The sequence below is a fragment of the Phyllobates terribilis genome, unplaced genomic scaffold (assembly GCF_046119375.1).
Source record: "Phyllobates terribilis strain yellow unplaced genomic scaffold, ASM4611937v1 Scaffold_11__3_contigs__length_659146591, whole genome shotgun sequence".
In the NCBI taxonomy this organism is placed as follows: domain Eukaryota; kingdom Metazoa; phylum Chordata; class Amphibia; order Anura; family Dendrobatidae; genus Phyllobates; species Phyllobates terribilis.
The window spans coordinates 605,733,275-605,751,220 of record NW_027362771.1 but is presented as its reverse complement, the minus strand read 5'-3'; the positions used below and the strand labels follow the sequence as shown (position 1 = coordinate 605,751,220).

At 46.6% G+C, this 17,946-nt stretch overlaps 1 non-coding gene across 1 annotated transcript; it reads right to left on the bottom strand.

Annotated features, from left to right (window-relative positions):
• Positions 1-908: 908 nt before the first annotated feature.
• Positions 909-990, bottom strand: TRNAL-UAG (transfer RNA leucine (anticodon UAG)). The gene has a single exon. It is a non-coding gene; the product is annotated as a tRNA-Leu (tRNA).
• Positions 991-17,946: the final 16,956 nt, after the last annotated feature.

The window sequence follows — 17,946 nt, the reverse complement described above, 5'->3', positions numbered from 1 at the left end:
TATTGATAACCCTAAAAAGGCAGCAGAAATATGAGCTAGCAGTTAGACTTCTTTTGACCAAGATTGATTTTCACAAATTTTGAGAATGGTTGATCATTGATTGAACTGACATGGATGTAACATAGATGGTAAATTATGTAATTAATTCTGATGCCTAAAGCTAACATGACCACTCATATGCAGTATTCATACGTATGACTTGTTCACATGTTCCTTTTCTTCTACAGCACAGTGAAGATCACTTGATGTTACATTTGCTTTCTTAGAGAACAGAGAAGCCAAACAGGAATTTAAAAGTTCAGTCTTCTCAACATCATTTTTGACCACATTACCCTTTTCATCTTTTAAAAATCCTATAGCATCTTTGGCTTTTCTTTAACTTTTGACTTACTTCCAAAATCCTTTCTTATTGCTTTTGGTCTCTCTTGCAAGCCTCAATTCATTACTGGCTTTAGCTTTTCTAACGCTAGCCCAGCTTTCCCTGCAGACAGCATTATATTCTTCTTTAGATATGAACCCTTCTTTCCATTTGATACTCATTTCTTTGTTCCTTTTTAGCAAGCTTTTAAGTTCAGTATTCAGCCATCCTGGTCTCCATAAATGCTTTCCATTCTTCCTTCTTTCGGGATTGATACTGATTGTGCAGTGAGAATTTAATTTTGCAAAATCTCCCATCCTTCCTGGACATTTCTTTCCTTTAGAACATCCTACCTTTCCTTCCTTTTTACTGAGTCCATTAAAAACTGCCTTTCTACAGTCCATTCTTAAAATCTCAGTTTTCGCAGGTTTTCCTCCTTTTGTAATTCAAAATTATAGGATAGCATGATCGCTGCCTCCTAAGTTCTCAATCCCCTTTACTTCCTCAACCGTTTCCTAATTTTTGGTAAAAATTAGATCCAAATAAATAATGGCAGCGGTGGGATTTGAACCCACGCCTCCAGAGAAACTGGAGCCTAAATCCAGCGCCTTAGACCGCTCGGCCACGCTACCTCTTACAGATGTTTAAAGTTGTTTATATCAGAAGTTTGCTTTTGATGTAAGTGACAGAAAATATTTTATATCCAATAAGACAAAAATTCAAATGTTATTATGCATGAGCAACATTGTTATCAGGGATTTGTTTGTACATTGACTCTGGGGCACCATTTTCCAAAACATATGACTTGTATCCAGATATTTAACTAATATTTCCTCTGTTGGCTCCTACGCTAATTTTTAGATATCACTGAATTAGGTGGTATAGATTACTTGCTATGATCTCCCATATACAGGACACTCAAACATGAAGGATTCCTACACCCCTGCCTGTACGTAACAGACAATCAGAAGCTGCAGCAAGGAAGACATTATACAGCAGTGCAGAGCAATGTAGCTATGAGTTCATCACTAGGGTGACTTACTGGAAAGCATCAGAAGCAGCATGGCTCTTTTAATGTTTGCTAATCCCTCTGCTCATCCTGTATTGATAACCCTAAAAAGGCAGCAGGGATATGAGCTAGCAGTTAGACTTCTTTTGACCAAGATTGATTTTGGCAAATTTTGAGAATGGTTGATCATTGATTGAACTGACATGGATGTAACATAGATGGTAAATTATGTAATTAATTCTGATGCCTAATGCCAAAATGACCACTCATATGCAGTATTCATACATTTGACTTGTTCACATGTTCCTTTTCTTCTACAGCACAGTGAAGATCACTTGATGTTACATTTGCTTTCTTAGAGAACAGAGAAGCCAAACAGGAATTTAAAAGTTCAGTCTTCTCAACATCATTATTGACCACTTTACCCTTTTCATCCTTTAAAAATCCTATAGCATCTTTGGCTTTTCTTTAACTTTTGACTTAATTCCAAAATCCTTTCTTATTGCTTTTGGTCTCTCTTTCAAGCCCCACTTCATTACTGGCTTTAGCTGTTCTAACGCTAGCCCAGCTTTCCCTGCAGACAGCATTATATTCTTCTTTAGATATGAAACCTTCTTTTCATTTGATACTCATTTCTTTGTTCCTTTTTAGTAGTGTTGAGCCACCCCCGTAGTGTTCGAGTTCGGTTCGGTATGTCGAACACCGGGATGTTCGAGGAACTGTTCGTCGAACTGTTCGTCGAACACATTAGAACACCGTCGAACACCGTTAAAACCAATGGCAGGCAAACAAAAACACATAGGAACACATAGAAAACACCTTCAAAGGTGTCCAAAAGCTGACAAACTGCTCAGAAGACGCTTTCTTTAAAAAAGCCGGCCGGCAATTCAGCAGCGGCATACACCGGTACCCGACAATTTAGACATGAAGGAATAGAGCATCACACATAGATTAGATAGATAGAAACATGTCAGTCACATATATATGAAGTACAGTGACAGTGTTGCTTACTGTACTTGTCATTTAGTGTAAAGGATTTATTAAAAAATATAATAGTGTTTTCGTGCACCGTCTCTTTAAAAAAGCCGGCCGGCAATTCAGCAGCGGTACCCGACAATTTATAACAGACAGAATAGAGCTTCACACATAGATTAGATAGATAGAAACATGTCAGTCACATATATATGAAGTACTGTGACAGTGTTGCTTACTGTACTTGTCATTTACTGCAAAGAATTTATTTAAAAAAATAATAGTGTTTTCATGCACCGTCTCTTTAAAAAAGCCGGCTGGCAATTCAGCATCTGTACCCGACAATTTAGAATAGAAGGAATAGAGAATCACACATAGATTAGATAGATAGAAACATGTCAGCCACATATATACGAAGTACAGTGACAGTGTTGCTTACTGTACTTGTCATTTAGTGTAAAGGATTTATTAAAAAATATAATAGTGTTTTCGTGCACCGTCTCTTTAAAAAAGCCGGCCGGCAATTCAGCAGCGGTACCCGACAATTTATAACAGACAGAATAGAGCTTCACACATAGATTAGATAGATAGAAATATGTCAGTCACATATATATGAAGTACTGTGACAGTGTTGAATACTGTACTTGTCATTTACTGCAAAGGATTTATTAAAAAAAATAATAGTGTTTTCATGCACCGTCTGTTTAAAAAAGCCGGCCGGCAATTCAGCATCTGTACCCGACAATTTATAACAGACAGAATAGAGCTTCACACATAGATTAGATAGATAGAAACATGTCAGTCACATATATAATAAGTACAGTGACAGTGTTGGTTACTGTACTTGTCATTTAGTATTAAAATAAAGGATTTATTATTAAAAAAAATTGGCGTGGGGTTCCCCTTAATTTTAGTCTCTAGCGGAGGTTAAGCAGACAGCTGGGGCAGATGTTTGAAGCCTGGGAAGGGGGTAATACCCACGGAGCTTCCCAGGCTACTAATATCAGCCCCCAGCTGAATACATAGCCTTTACTAGCTATTAAAATGGAGGACCCCCCCAAAAAAATGACGTGGGGTCCCCCCTAATTTAATAGCTAGCAAAGGCTAGGCAGACAGCAGGGGGCTGATATTAATAGCCCAGGAAGGGAGCCATGAATATTGGCCCCCTCCCAGGCTAGAAACACCAGCCCTCAGCCGCCCCAGAAATGGCGCATCCATAGGATGCGCCAATTCTGGCACTTAGCCTCGCTCTTCCACGCTGCCCTGGTGCGGTGGCAGGGGGTAATAGGGTTGGGGTTGATGTCAGCTTATAATGCCAGCTGACATCAAGCCCAGGTTAGTAATGGAGAGGCGTCTATAAGACACCCCCATTACTAACCCCATAGTCAAAGTTAAATAAAAAACACAAACACCCAGAATAAAGTCCTTTAATTGAAATAAAGACACAATTCTTTATTGTTCTAAATTAAACCATACTTACCATCACGCCCATTCCAGCTGAAGCCAACGATCTCCTGCAATAAAAGAAAAATAATAAAGCAACCTCATCCTTACCTTTCCATGGTTCCCAGGACAGCTCCAGCTCTGCTACATCGAGATGACAGGCTGGACCGCAGCAGAACGCTGCCATCCAGCTTGCCATGCCGCAGACACTGAGAAGCGCAGGCATGCTTGCGCTCCTCAGTGTCTGACTGTGACGGCATCCAGATGAGCCGACAATGAACTCGGCTCACCTCATGTACGTCACTGACAGCGTGGGAAAATTCTCCTGCACTCAGCGCTTCAGCGTGAGAATTTTCCCACGCTGTCAGTGACGTGCATGAGGTGAGCCGAGTTCATTGGACATGACCTCGGCTCATCTGGATGCCGTCACAACCAGACACTAAGTAGCGCAAGCATGCCTGCGCTTCTCAGTGTCTGCGGGATGACAGGCTCGATGGCAGCGTTCTGCTGCGGTCCAGCCTGTCATCTCGATGTAGCAGAGCTGAAGCTGTCGTGGGAGCCATGGAAAGGTAAGGATGATGTTGCTTTATTATTTTACTTTTATTGCAGGAGATCATTGGCTTCAGCTGGAATGGGCGTGGCGGTAAGTATGGTTTAATTAAGAACAATAAAGAATTGTGTGTTTATTTCAATTAAAGGACTTTTTTCTGGGTGTTTGTGTTTTTTTTAAATACTTTACTAGAAATTCATGGTGGTCATGTCTAATATTGGCGTGACCCCATGAATTTCGGGCTTAGGGCCAGCTGATAATGCCAAGCTGGCCTTAACCCCTTTATTACCCAATGAGACACCGCACCAGGGCCCTGGATGAGTTGGGTACAGCGCCAGAAGATGGCGCTTCTATGAACGCGCCATTTTCCGGGGCAGGCTGCGGACTGCAATTTGCAGCGGGTGGGGCCCAGAAAGCTTGGGCCTCCCTGCGCTGCAGATTCCAGCCCCCAGCTGCCTAGTTGTACCTGGCTGGACACAAAAATAGGGCGAAGCTCCAAGTATTTTTTTTTTAAATTCATGAAATTCATGGAATAATTAAGAAAAAAAGGGCTTCCCTATATTGTTGTGTCCGGCTAGGTACAAATAGGCAGCTGGTGGTTGGGAGCAGCCCGTTCCTGCCTGCTGTACCTGACTGGACACAAATATAGGGCGAAGCCCCACATCAATTTTTTTTTCATTATTTCATGAATTTCCTGAAATAATTTAAAAAAAATTGACGTGGGGCTTCGCCCTATATTTGTGTCCAGTCAGGTACAGCAGGCAGGAACGGGCTGCCCCCAACTACCAGCTGCCTATTTGTACCTGGCCAGACACAACAATATAGGGAAGCCCTTTTTTAAAAAAATTATTTCATGAAATAATTAAAAAAAAATTGACGTGGGGCTTCGCACTATATTTGTGTCCAGCCAGGTACAGCAGGCAGGGACGGGCTGCCCCCAACCACCAGCTGCCTATTTGTACCTGGTTGGACACAACAATATAGGGAAGCCCTTTTTTTCTTAATTATTTCATGAATTTCATGAAATAATTAAAAAAAAAAATGCGTGGGGCTTCGCCCTATTTTTGTGCCCAGCCAGGTACAACTAGGCAGCTGGGGGCTGGAATCTGCAGCGCAGGGAGGCCAAAGCTTTCTGGACCCCACCCGCTGCATATTGCAGTCCGCAGCCGCCCCGGAAAATGGCGCGTTCATAGAAGCGCCATCTTCTGGCGCTGTACCCAACTCATCCAGGGCCCTGGTGCGGTGGCTCACTGGGTAATAAAGGGGTTAAGGCCAGCTTGGCATTATCAGCTGGCCCTAAGCCCGAAATTCAAGGGGTCACGCCAATATTAGACATGATCACCATGAATTTCTAGTAATGTATTTAAAAAAACACAACACCCAGAATAAAGTCCTTTAATTGAAATAAACACACAATTCTTTATTGTTCTAAATTAAACCATACTTACCGTCACGCCCATTCCAGCTGAAGCCAACGATCTCCTGCAATAAAAGAAAAATAATAAACCAACATCATCCTTACCTTTCCATGGTTCCCACGATGGCTCCAGCTCTGCTACATCGAGATAACAGGCTGGACCGCAGCAGAATGCTGCCATCCAGCCTGTCATCCTGCAGACACTGAGAAGCGCAGGCATGCTTGCGCTCCTCTGTGACTCTCTGTGACGGCATCCAGATGAGCCGACAATGAACTCAGCTCACCTCATGCACGTCACTGACAGCGTGGGATAATTCTCCTGCACTCAGCGCTTCAGCTTGAGAATTTTCCCACGCTGTCAGTGACGTGCATGAGGTGAGGTCATGTCCAATGAACTCTCCTCACCTCATGCACGTCACTGACAGCGTGGGAGAATTCTCACGCTGAAGCGCTGAGTGCAGGAGAATTTTCCCACGCTGTCAGTGACGTGCATGAGGTGAGCCGAGTACATTGGACATGACCTCACCTCATGCACGTCACTGACAGCGTGGGAAAATTCTCCTGCACTCAGCGCTTCAGCGTGAGAATTTTCCCACGCTGTCAGTGACGTGCATGAGGTGAGCTGAGTTCATTGGACATGAACTCGGCTCATCTGGATGCCGCCACAGAGAGACACTGAGGAGCGCAAGCATGCCTGCGCTTCTCAGTGTCCGCGGGATGACAGGCTGGATGGCAGCGTTCTGCTGCGGTCCAATCTGTCATCTCGATGTAGCAGAGCTGAAGCTGTCGTGGGATTCATGGGAAGGTAAGGATGAGGTTGCTTTATTATTTTTCTTTTATTGCAGGAGATCGTTGGCTTCAGCTGGAATGGGCGTGATGGTAAGTATAGTTTAATTTAGAACAATAAAGAATTGTGTCTTTATTTCAATTAAAGGACTTTATTCTGGGTGTTGTGTTTTTTTTTAAATACTTTACTAGAAATTCATGGTGGTCAAGTCTAATATTGGCGTGACCCCATGAATTTCGGGCTTAGGGCCAGCTGATAATGCCAAGCTGGCCTTAACCCCTTTATTACCCAGTGAGCCACCGCACCAGGGCCCTGGATGAGTTGGGTACAGCGCCAGAAGATGGCGCTTCTATGAACGCGCCATTTTCCGGGGCGGCTGCGGACTGCAATTTGCAGCGGATGGGGCCCAGAAAGCTTGGGCCTCCTTGCGCTGCGGATTCCAGCCCCCAGCTGCCTAGTTGTACCTGGCTGGACACAAAAATAGGGCGAAGCTTCACGTATTTTTTTTTTAATTATTTCATGAAATTCATGAAATAATTAAGAAATAAAGGGCTTCCCTATATTGTTGTGTCCGGCCAGGTACAAATAGGCAGCTGGTGGTTGGGGGCAGCCCGTTCCTGCCTGCTGTACCTGGCTGGACCCAAATATAGTGTGAAGCTCCACGTCAATTTTTTTTTAATTATTTCATGAAATAATTTTTTAAAAAAAGGGCTTCCCTATATTGTTGTGTCCAACCAGGTACAAATAGGCAGCTGGTGGTTGGGGGCAGCCCATTCCTGCCTGCTGTACCTGGCTGGACACAAATATAGGGCAAAGCCCCATACCAATTTTTTTAAAATTATTTCATGAATTTCCTGAAATAATTTAAAAAAAATTGACGTGGGGCTTCGCGCTATATTTGTGTCCAGACAGGTACAGCAGGCAGGAACGGGCTGCCCCCAACCACCAGCTGCCTATTTGTGCCTGGCCGGACACAACAATATAGGGAAGCCCTTTTTTTCTTTATTATTTCATGAATTTCATGAAATAATTAAAAAAAAAAATATGTGGGGCTTCTCCCTATTTTTGTGTCCAGCCAGGTACAACTAGGCAGCTGGGGGATGGAATCTGCAGCGCAGGGAGACCCAAGCTTTCTGCGCCGCCCCCCGCTGCAAATTGCAGTCCGCAGCCACCCCGGAAAATGGCGCGTTCATAGAAGCTGGATGCTGTACCTGGCTGGCATACAAAAATATGGCAAAGCCCACGTCAAAATTTTTGGGAAAAATTAATTAAAAAATAATTAATAATTAAGGGACTGCATCTTTATTAACTCCTCAAATGTCATTTAGTGTTAAAATAAAGGATTTATTTTAAAAAAAAAATTGGCGTGGGATCCCACATAATTTTTGTCTCTAGCGGAGGTTAAGCAGACGGCTGGGGCAGATGTTTGAAGCCTGGGAAGGGGGTAATACCCACGGAGCTTCCCAGACTACTAATATCAGCCCCCAGCTGAATACCTAGCCTTTACTAGCTATTAAAATTGGGGACCCCCCCAAAAAAATGACGTGGGGTTCCCCCCTATTTTAATATCTAGCAAAGGCTAGGCAGACAGCTGGGGGCTGATATTAATAGCCCAGGAAGGGTGCCATGAATATTGGCCCCCTCCCAGGCTAGAAACACCAGCCGTCAGCCGCCCCAGAAATGGCGCATCCATAGGATGCGCCAATTCTGGCACTTAGCCTCGCTCTTCCACGCTGCCCTGGTGCGATGGCAGTGGGTAATAGGGCTGTGGTTCATGTCAGCGCCAGCTTCCATGAAGCCCAGGTTAGTAATGATGGGCATCTATAAGACACACCCATTACTAACCTACAAAGTGTTAAAAAGAAAAAAAACACACTACACCCAGAAAAAAAATAATTTATTTGAAATAAACACACCATTTTATTTAATTCTTAGTTTACTAAAAAAAAATAGTTACCTGTCCACGTTCCTGCGCTGATCTCCCATGCACAGCTGTCACATCTGGAGATGGTGACAGCTGTGCATGGCTGCTGTAAGCTCACGCTGCCGGGAACATGTCCGCTCCCGGCAGCGGGAGCCACTGACTGAGGTCACCGGAGTGCATTCAGGCAGCGCAGCTCCGGAGACCTCCTTTACGGCAGTGCTGTACCGTGGGAATTTCTCACGATACAGCAGGGCCGTAAAGCAGCTAACCAGAGCAGCGCTGCCTGAACTCCGGCGAACCCGCTTATGCAATGACGGGGCTGCTTTACGGCCCCGTCATTCTAGCGGCGGCGGCGGTTCAGAGCGGTCACATTCAATGTGGCTGCGCTGAACTGGAGATCTTCGTGGGACACTCGTGGACTACTACGGAGGGGTAAGCATAAGGTTGTGGTTTATTATTTTATATTTTATTACAGGAGATCGATGGCTTCGGGGAAATAGGTGTCTAGGTGAGTATAGGTGTAGTTTTTTATTTTTTACTTTATTTTCGGTGGCGATCGGCGGGGACAGGTAATGTATGAACTAATTTATTGTAGGTAACCACTGGCAACCAATGACATGTATTTAACATTTATTGGGGACACAGTAGGGCAATTTAAATAGCAGGATCAGGCTGATGGGAACTACTGCTCCCATCGAGCTGATCCTGCTGGCACGAGTGGACGGGGGACAGATATAGGCCGATGGGAGTAGTAGTGTCACATCGGCCTATGTCTGCCTGCACGCACACACCCCCAGACATCGCACAGACACCGCACACACCCGCAGACATCGCACAGACACCGCACACACCTGCAGACATCGCACAGACACTGCACACACTCGCAGACATCGCACAGACACTGCACACACTCGCAGACATCGCACAGACACCGCACACACCCGCAGACATCGCACAGACACCCGCACATACCAATCATGACGGGCTGATGGTCTGGGAGGTGAGGCTGACCTGTGCGGCCGTGGGAAAGTTCATGTGAGTTCATGCAATGCAGTCAAGCATGAACTCACATGAACCCTCCGAGGGCACCGCGGCTACTTCAAATGAACAGCTGATCAGCATCACCTGATACCTCAGCTGTTCATTTGAAATAACCGGCGGGAAAGCGCAGCACAGAACGGGAAAGCAGGCGGTGAAGTCTTTTCACTGCCGGCTTCCCCGCCCGGGTCCTTCGCTCCCCGCTCCTTGGTGCTGCGCTCCCCGCCCGGTCCTAACTTACGATCGGGATGGGAGGAGGCGAGGGGAGCGGAGCATCGGGGTGGGAGGCTGCGGGCAAGCAGTATGGGGCTGTGTGATTGTTTAAAAGCCGGCGGCTTTTTACCGCCCACCGGCTTTTAAAAAATCAGGAGAATTCTCCCACGCTGCGATGTCATTCTGATGACAGGCTGGATCAGAGCTGAGCGCTGCCATCCAGCTTGTCATCCTTCAGAGACACTGCAGAGCGCAGGCATTATGGGAACTTCCGATTCCGGTATTCGATATTGTAAAAGTATCGGAATTAAGTATCGGAATTCCGATACCGCGAATATCGGCCGATACCCGATATTTCAGTATCGGAATGCTCAACACTAGTTGTGAGTAGTGACTAGTTGGAATTGCAGCCCTTTTGAGGGCTATGTTACATCAGTTCCTATCACTTATATCAGGCATGTCTGTTTTAGTGCTGTGCAAGTGCTTTTCACAGCATTTGGCTAAATCTAGCTAAGCAAATCCTTTTGGGCCTCTTGCAGTGTGTGTTAGTAAGTGGAGTAGCCTATCTGTGCTGCAAGCTACACCACCTGTGTATGTAATACAATTTTTTTACTGCACCTAGCCAAGTAAAACCTTTTGGGCATATTAGCAGTGTGTGTTAGTCAGTGGAGTAGCCTATCTGTGTTGAAAGCTACACCACCTGTGTATGTAATACAATTTTTTTACTGCACCCAGCCAAGTAAAACCTTTTGGGCATATTAGCAGTGTGTGGTACTCATTCTATTAGGCCAACTATACTAAGCTCCACCAGCTTTCAAATTACTAAAACTTTTTAGCTGCATCTTGCCTGTAAAATAATTTTGGGCATATTAGCAGTGTGTGGTACTCATTCTATTAGGTCATCTATACTAAGCTCCACCAGCTTTCAAATTACTAATAATTTTTAGCTGCATCTTGCCTGTAAAATTATTTTGGGCATATTAGCAGTGTGTGGTACTCATTCTATTAGGCCATCTATACTAAGCTCAACCAGCTTTCAAATTACTAATAATTTTTAGCTGCATCTTGCCTGTAAAATAATTTTGGGCATATTAGAAGTGTGTGGTACTCATTCTATTAGGCCATCTATACTAAGCTCCACCAGCTGTTAAATTAATAATAATTTTTAGCTGCATCTTACCTGTAAAATAATTTTGGGCATATTAGCAGTGTGTGGTACTGATTGTATTAGGCCATCTATACTAAGCTCCGCCAGCTTTGAAATTAGTAATAACTTTTAGCTGCATCTTGACTGGAAATAATTTTGGGCATATCAGCAGTGTGTGGTACTCATTCTATTAGGCCATCTATACTAAGCTCCACCAGCTTTCAAATTACTAATAATTTTTAGCTGTATCTTGCCTGGAAAATAATTTTAGGGATAGTAGCAGTGCGTGGTACTGATTGTATTAGGCCATCTATACCAAGCTCCCCCAGCTTTGAAATTAATAATAATATTTAGCTGCATGTAGCCCGAAAAATAATTTTGGGCATAGTAGCAGTGTGTGGAACTCATTGTATTAGGCCACCTATACCAAGCTCCATCAGCTATGAAATTAATAATAATTTTTAGCTGCATTTAGCCCGGAAATTGATTTTTCTTCCCAATAGTGGTAACAATAGAAATATGGGGTAAGCGCCTGGCTAACAAAAATATACGCTTCGTAACAAAAAACACCAGCCTAGCGCACTGCATTAATAGGATGGCATGATCATCTCTCCCAGTGCTAGGCCTACTACGCCGGCTAGCATTCCTGTGCCTAAAACACAATGTATGGGTCCGCGCTAGCCACAATGCTGAGGGGTCTAACGCTGCTGCTAACGCTTTATCACAATTCAATAGGCAGATTTTCACAGAGCTCTTCCACAACGCCCACCCATCGGGCAACAGTTGCCCACCCTCCCTATGTGATCTAGTGGCAAATAGTTGATGCCATTAATCAGAGAGTCAGTTGCCCCGTCGACGTGGCAAGCATACGGTAAGGCATGGGAAGAGTGGACATGACTATTAGCAGGTAGACAGGTTGACCAATGTGAACAAGCCAGATTACAAGTCAACATAGAATTTCTCCACAAGCTAATGATGAGGGGCATATCAGTGGCATCAACGCAGCAGTGTCTGACCAGAGTAGCATTTCACTTTCAACTACTGAATTGGGGAGATGTGACAAAGAGATTCATCATCAGACAATCCATAAAAGGGTGGAAAAGGGGTCAGCCAAGTCAGGAGTATAGACGTCCCGTCCCGTGCCACTAAAACTAATTTCTCACATCATATCCCTAACACCATTAACATGACACTCACAATTTGAAGGAACACTACTGTCTACTGCATTTGCGATTGCCTTCTTCGGGGTGCTATGCATAAGCGAATTAGTTCCTCAATCGAAAATTACCACCAGTGGAGGCTTATTACACCAGGACGTAGCCATAGCCAATAATGCAATACGTCTACGCATACGCAAATCGAAAACGGTTCCAGCAGGCAGGGGCACTTGGGTACTTATACAACCCACAAACGGTACACTGAGTCGGGTAACAATAGTAAAAACATATATAACCATCAGATCACAAAGTAATTTCTTCCTATCGCGCATTGATGGAACGCTATTATCAAGATACCACTTCCAAGCCTAATTTAATAAATGCCTAACATCGGCAGGGAACCACCCCAAAAGATTACGGGACACACTCATTCCGCATAGGCGCGGCCACGGAAGCACCAAGAGCAGTACTGTCAGAAACGGAAGTTCAGAGGATAGGGAGATGGCGATCCACGTGTTTGTCGAGATACATAAGACCGGACTTGTTATTCTAACGTGGTTTGTTTCTTTTACAGGTGACGCTAAGCTAACAGTGTGGGTGATAGCCAACTTGTATATATATCGGGCAGAAAAAAGGGCGAAAGTCCGTCCAGGCGGGAGGAAATTAGTGTTTCATAACACATATTTCACTTGGAGAGGTATTAGAGGCCTGCTATGGCCACAGGTACTAATGGAGGTAATCAAGGTAGGGAGAGAGGCAAGAGGTCCGGTCATCTTAGTTATACAGGCCGGGGGAAATGACCTTGGTCATCACAAGAGCTCATAACTAATGGCATTAATGAAACTAGACACTGAGCGCTTCAGAGAATTTTTCACAAAACTAACTATAGCATGGTCAGAGATTGTGCCGATAGCGGTATGGCAAGGTGCGCGAGAGATCACAGCCATCGAACGGACAAGGCGGATAATAAATATTCGGATCGCTAAATTTAGAAGAGACAGAGGTGGTGTAGTGATACAACACCGACAACTGGAAGGAGATAAAGCAGGCCTCATATGGCCCGACGGTGTTCACTAATTGGATATTGGACTGGACATATTCCTGTCAGGACTCCAGGACGGAGTGGAACAAGCGTTAAGAGTGATGGATGGGGGTCAGAGTCCTGCATACGAATACGCAGGATCCTCCTTCACCTGGAAATAGAAAGGACATGTTACACTTGTTGGCCCTATTGCCGGTGTGGAGACCCAGGGCATGCTGCAACAAGCTGAATTATTTTAGAAATAAAATGCCTTTCTAATGGAATGAGTATAAAGAGTTAATAAAGCTGTGACTGATCCTCAACCATCCAGTTTTAAGAGTTACATGATTGTATTGTCAAGGAAAGGGGGGCGATAGGGGAGCTGAGCGTCAGGGTGTGGTTTGGGGTCCCCAGAGTCTGCCTAGGCTAGATGCAGTTAAAAATTCTTATTAGATACACAGGCGGTGCAGCTTGCTTGGCAGCTGGGCTACTGCGCCCAAAGTATTGCCTGGGCTAAATGCAGTTAAAAATTCTTATTAGATACACAGGCTGTGCAGCTTGCTTCACAGCTGAGCTACTACGCCCAAAGTATTGCCTAGGCTAGATGCAGTTAAAAATTGTAGGCTGACTAGCAGACACTGAAGCTTTGGAGCAGACGTCTGAGTAAACAACTCTTCAGACTCAACCTTCTGTGTTGCCCCAAGCCATAGTGTATGTAGTTTCTTACTGTTAAAAGAGGAGGGGGCGACCCAACCCACCTGGAAATGACGAAGCCAACATCACGTAAAACACAGCAAGGGGACTCCGAAAAGAGTCTCCATTTTTTCAAAAAATTGTGGCACAGACACCACTTAAGTGGCATCAATTGCCCCAGAGTTGCTTTAAACGCTTGGTGAGGTGATTTTACCAAATCCTCAAGCTTTTATTCTCCCCGGGATGACACAGGGGTAGAAAAGTCCTTGCAGATCCATGATTTGTTCATTTTTATGAACGTAAGTCTGTCTACATTCTCAGTGGACAGCCGCGTGCGCTTATCTGTCAGCACACCACCAGCAGCGCTGAACACACGTTCAGAGAGAATGCTGGCTGTAGGGCGTGACAAGATCTCCAATGCGTGAGTGGCGAGCTCTGGACATTTTTCCAGATTGGAATCCCAAAATGAGCAAGGGGCCAGTGACATAGTCATGGCTTCAATGTTCACTTGGAGATACTCCTGTACCATCCTCTCTAGGCGTTGACTATGTGTCAGACTTCTTGTCTCCTGTGGCCTTGCAAAGGATGGTCTAAAAAGTGGTGAAACTATTCCACAAAATTGATGTTACCAGCAGATATTGTGTTACTGTTACGGTTTGAGTGAGGAAAACTTGACAGTCCCACTATTGGCACTTTAAAACTGTGAGATTCACTACGTGCGCCACTGGTGTTTTGTGGAAAAGCACATGTAAGATTCTGCAACAGCCTCTGCTGATACTCCTACATGCGTGAATCCCTTTCTATGGCAGGAATTATTTCATCAAATTTACTTTTGTACCGGGGAACTAAGATTGTGGCAACCCAGCAGTCAGGATTGCTTCGAATTCTGACAATCCGAGGGTCATTTAGCAGGTAGTGCAGCATGAAGACACTCAAGTGTCTTGCGCATCCAGGATTACCAATCCTTGTTGTGTTGGTTTCGAGGTAAGAATCATGCTTCCTTCCTCTGCCCTCTCCCCCCACCCTCGCACAACAGAAATGTGATCAAGGTCTCCCTCATCTGAGTCTTCCATGCCCATTGCCAGTTCGTCCTCCACTTCTTCCTCGGCTCCTGCACCTTCCTCAACAGTTTGGCTGCTACCATGCGCCCTGGTTAATGCCTCTCCCCCACCCTCCCATGCCTGCCACCTTGGTGCTGCCGACCGTCTGGACCTTGGAGATGTTATCCCTTCTGCATACGACTCCTCCTCTACTTCCTCCACCTCCTCTTGTCCCACTACCTGACTCTGAATTCTGTTTAACGTGTGCTCCAGCATGTAAATCACCAGAATAGTCATGCTGATAATGGCATCGTCAGCACTAAACATCTTCGTTGCCATTTCAAAACTGTGCAGAAGGGTGTGTGGCGCCCCTGAGGGTTCAGTCACCACAGAGGTGCATCTCACACAGAGGTGTGGTATCTCACCCTCAGGTAAGGAAGGAGTATGGCTCGGGACCCTAACACCTGCATCCAACACATACCCGTAGTGGGGGTAGGGCGGGATTGCTCCTAAGGGAGAGCACAGTCCCAGGTCCCTAGCAGGCGGGAGGGTCCTATGTAGTGGGTGTTGGTGGAGAATGCAGCTTATGGAAGCATATGACAGGGAGAGTATAAATAGGAAGCCATCTTAGAAAGAGCAAGCCAGTCAGAGGAGGAGAAGTGACAGGAGCAGAGGCACTGCATGACCTCTGCTCTGGAGGCGGGCCTAGCCTGGGATGCCCAGGACTGAAGGAGAGAAGAAAGGAGAGGGAGCAGGAAGGCTCCAGGAACCGAAGGGACCCTAGGGGTAAGGGCGGTGCAGAAGGCCACCCGTACGACCGCTGCTACCCAGAGGTAGAGGGGTCAGGCCCTCAACTAGCGGAGAAACAGCAAGGCTCAACTAGAAACCAGAGGCTGCAGCATTTCATGTACTGAAGGCCAAAGTCGACACCAGTCTCACTAAGAAGGTAGCCACATAGGACCCAGGGGACGGAACACACGTCGCCCGCCAAGGCCCGAGGATACCGGATAGAAGTGTCACTGGGTGTGAGGTGCAGGGAGAAGGCCAGAGAAAGGACACACAGAAGGGGGTCCTGCTAAGTACTCCGGAGCTATCTGGGGGTGGACTGAGCCCCTCACTGAGTACGCACAGCACGACGGGGGAGATTGCTCTGGTACCTGTAATCTGGACTGCAACATCTGTGAGTAAAGATCTTGGGACTACATCACACGGACTCTGTGTTCATTACTGACTCCCTGCATTACAACTGCCATCATCCACCCACACTGCCCTGAAGCTACACTCTTCCTGTGGGAGTAATAATACCATTGCTGCAGAGGACAGTTCTGCAGCGGCGGCCCCTTTGGCCGCACACCACAGGTGGCGTAGTCGGACATTATAAAACCCATATATACAAATTACCCTTGAATTGACCGCCCTGGGACACGGACCGGGTCACCGCCACAGTGACTACAACCCCCAGAGTCTACCAGCCCGGCTCCGGGTACCCCACGTCCATGGGGGCGCGTCAACTTCATAGGTCCCTGATCTGAGATCACTCCTGCAGCGTGATTTGCCCCACCCTCGCACAACAGAAATGTGATCAAGGTCTCCCTCATCTGAGTCTTCCATGCCCATTGCCAGTTCGTCCTCCACTTCTTCCTCGGCTCCTGCACCTTCCTCAACAGTTTGGCTGCTACCATGCGCCCTGGTTAATGCCTCTCCCCCACCCTCCCATGCCTGCCACCTTGGTGCTGCCGACCGTCTGGACCTTGGAGATGTTATCCCTTCTGCATACGACTCCTCCTCTACTTCCTCCACCTCCTCTTGTCCCACTACCTGACTCTGAATTCTGTTTAACGTGTGCTCCAGCATGTAAATCACCAGAATAGTATGCTGATAATGGCATCGTCAGCACTAAACATCTTCGTTGCCATTTCAAAACTGTGCAGAAGGGTGTGTGGCGCCCCTGAGGGTTCAGTCACCACAGAGGTGCATCTCACACAGAGGTGTGGTATCTCACCCTCAGGTAAGGAAGGAGTATGGCTCGGGACCCTAACACCTGCATCCAACACATACCCGTAGTGGGGGTAGGGCGGGATTGCTCCTAAGGGAGAGCACAGTCCCAGGTCCCTAGCAGGTGGGAGGGTCCTATGTAGTGGGTGTTGGTGGAGAATGCAGCTTATGGAAGCATATGACAGGGAGAGTATAAATAGGAAGCCATCTTAGAAAGAGCAAGCCAGTCAGAGGAGGAGAAGTGACAGGAGCAGAGGCACTGCATGACCTCTGCTCTGGAGGCGGGCCTAGCCTGGGATGCCCAGGACTGAAGGAGAGAAGAAAGGAGAGGGAGCAGGAAGGCTCCAGGAACCGAAGGGACCCTAGGGGTAAGGGCGGTGCAGAAGGCCACCCGTACGACCGCTGCTACCCAGAGGTAGAGGGGTCAGGCCCTCAACTAGCGGAGAAACAGCAAGGCTCAACTAGAAACCAGAGGCTGCAGCATTTCATGTACTGAAGGCCAAAGTCGACACCAGTCTCACTAAGAAGGTAGCCACATAGGACCCAGGGGACGGAACACACGTCGCCCGCCAAGGCCCGAGGATACCGGATAGAAGTGTCACTGGGTGTGAGGTGCAGGGAGAAGGCCAGAGAAAGGACACACAGAAGGGGGTCCTGCTAAGTACTCCGGAGCTATCTGGGGGTGGACTGAGCCCCTCACTGAGTACGCACAGCACGACGGGGGAGATTGCTCTGGTACCTGTAATCTGGACTGCAACATCTGTGAGTAAAGATCTTGGGACTACATCACACGGACTCTGTGTTCATTACTGACTCCCTGCATTACAACTGCCATCATCCACCCACACTGCCCTGAAGCTACACTCTTCCTGTGGGAGTAATAATACCATTGCTGCAGAGGACAGTTCTGCAGCGGCGGCCCCTTTGGCCGCACACCACAGGTGGCGTAGTCGGACATTATAAAACCCATATATACAAATTACCCTTGAATTGACCGCCCTGGGACACGGACCGGGTCACCGCCACAGTGACTACAACCCCCAGAGTCTACCAGCCCGGCTCCGGGTACCCCACGTCCATGGGGGCGCGTCAACTTCATAGGTCCCTGATCTGAGATCACTCCTGCAGCGTGATTTGCCCCACCTGTGGATCTCATTGGCCCAGGCTATACGTCAGAATGTA